This window comes from Symphodus melops, assembly GCF_947650265.1.
Source record: "Symphodus melops genome assembly, contig: scaffold_99, whole genome shotgun sequence".
Taxonomy (NCBI): domain Eukaryota; kingdom Metazoa; phylum Chordata; class Actinopteri; order Labriformes; family Labridae; genus Symphodus; species Symphodus melops.
In genome coordinates this window covers 106,902-109,138 of record NW_027636647.1, presented here as the reverse complement: position 1 = coordinate 109,138, position 2,237 = coordinate 106,902, and the positions used below count along the sequence as shown (strand labels likewise).

At 39.4% G+C, this 2,237-nt stretch overlaps 1 long non-coding RNA gene across 1 annotated transcript in view; it reads left to right on the top strand.

Moving 5' to 3' along the window:
* The first annotated feature begins 470 nt into the window (after positions 1-470).
* Positions 471-2,237, top strand: part of LOC306819248 — an 11,462-nt gene continuing 9,695 nt past the window's right edge. The window contains exons 1-2 of the long non-coding RNA XR_013778510.1: positions 471-571; positions 642-704. This is a non-coding gene — a long non-coding RNA (uncharacterized lncRNA). The remainder of the gene's footprint in view (positions 572-641; positions 705-2,237) is intronic.

The window sequence follows — 2,237 nt, the reverse complement described above, 5'->3', positions numbered from 1 at the left end:
TAGTGTTTCTTAAAGAGACAGAGACCTCTTAAAGAGACAGAGACCTCTTAAAGAGACAGAGACCTCTTAAAGAGACAGAGACCTTTCTAGTGTTTCTTAAAGAGACAGAGACCTCTTAAAGAGACAGAGACTTTTCTAGTGTTTCTTAAAGAGACAGAGACCTCTTAAAGAGACAGAGACCTCTTAAAGAGACAGAGACCTTTCTAGTGTTTCTTAAAGAGACAGAGACCTCTTAAAGAGACAGAGACCTCTTAAAGAGACAGAGACTTTTCTAGTGGTTTCTTAAAGAGACAGAGACCTCTTAAAGAGACAGAGACCTCTTAAAGAGACAGAGACCTCTTAAAGAGACAGAGACCTTTCTAGTATTTCTTAAAGAGACAGCAAATAACTTTTTTATCTAATACTAATAATGTGATATTTCTTAACTATAAATTGATAAATTCATAACATTATATAATACATTTATCTTAATATATATTATTAATCAGTCAGCAGGGGGCGCTGTCTGCGTTCACTGTCAGACTGAACATCAGTGAGGAGCAGCTCCACCTGCTGACGAGTCAGAACTCAGGTAACCTGTCGTGATGCGTTCACTGACATCAGGCGAACTCGTCTCCTTACATGTCCTCTGTTTGCTGCAGAGCTGCAGGGCGGAGTCCAGGGGTTAAAGGTCACGGTGAACCAGCTGCAGACTGACTATGAAGGTAAACTACACACACACACACACACTCACACAGAAACACACATACATACACACACAGTTAAAGGTTGCGCAGTGAGGCTGTAAATGGTTAACCCTGGTGGGCGGAGTCTGCAGGTGGGTCATCATCATCGAACATGACTCGTTCTAATTACCTGTCTTCAAATATGGTGCGAGCAAAAGAGTGTGTTTATGTGTGTGTGTGTGTGTGTTTAATGTGTGTGTGTGTTTAATGTGTGGTGTGTTTATGTGTGTGTGTGTTTAATGTGTGTGTGTGTTAATGTGTGTGTGTGTTTAATGTGTGTGTGTTAATGTGTGTGTGTGTGTGGGTTTAATGTGTGTGGTGTTTAATGTGTGTGTGTGTTTAATGTGTGTGTTTAATGTGTGTGTGTGTGTGGTGTTTAATGTGTGTGTGTGTGTGTGTTTAATGTGTGTGTGTGTGTGTTTAATGTGTGTGTGTGTGTTTAATGTGTGTGTTTAATGTGTGTGTGTGTGTGTGTTTAATGTGTGTGTGTGTGTGTGTGTGTGTGTGTGTGTTTAATGTGTGTGTGTTTAATGTGTGTGTGTTTAATGTGTGTGTGTGTTTAATGTGTGTGTGTGTTTAATGTGTGTGTGTGTTTAATGTGTGTGTGTGTGTGTGTGTGTTTAATGTGTGTGTGTGTGTGTGTCGTGTGTGTGTGTTAATGTGTGTGTGTGTGTTTAATGTGTGTGTGTGTTTAATGTGTGTGTGTGTTTAATGTGTGTGTTTAATGTGTGTGTGTGTGTGTGTGTTTAATGTGTGTGTGTGTGTGTGTGTGTGTGTGTGTTTAATGTGTGTGTGTTTAATGTGTGTGTGTGTGGTTTAATGTGTGTGTGTGTTTAATGTGTGTGTTTAATGTGTGTGTGTGTTTAATGTGTGTGTGTGTTTAATGTGTGTGTGTGTTTAATGTGTGTGTGTGTTTAATGTGTGTGTGTTTAATGTGTGTGTGTGTTAATGTGGTGTGTGGGTTTAATGTGTGTGTGTGTTTAATGTGTGGTGTGTGTTTAATGGTGTGTGTGTTTAATGTGTGTGTGTGTGTGTTTAATGTGTGTGTGGTGTTTAATGTGTGTGTGTGTTTAATGTGTGTGTGTGTTAATGTGTGTGTTTAATGTGTGTGTGTGAGTGTGTGTTTAATGTGTGTGTGTGTGTGTGTTTAATGTGTGTGTGTGTGTTATGTGTGTGTTTAATGTTGTGTGTGTGTGTGTGTTTAATGTGTGTGTGTGTGTGGTGTGTGTGTGTGTTTATGTGTGTGTGTTTAATGTGTGTGTGTGTTTAATGTGTGTGTGTTGTTTAATGTGTGTGTGGTGTTATGTGTGTGTGGTGGTGTTTAATGGTGTGTGTGTGTGTGTGTGTGTGTGTGTGTGTTTATGTGTGTGTGTGTGTGTGTTTAATGTGTGTGTGTGTTTAAGTGTGTGTGTGTTTAATGTGTGTGTTTAATGTGTGTGTGTGTGTGTGTGTTTAATGTGTGTGTGTGTGTGTGTGTGTGTTTAATGTGTGTGTGTTTAATGTGTGTGTGTG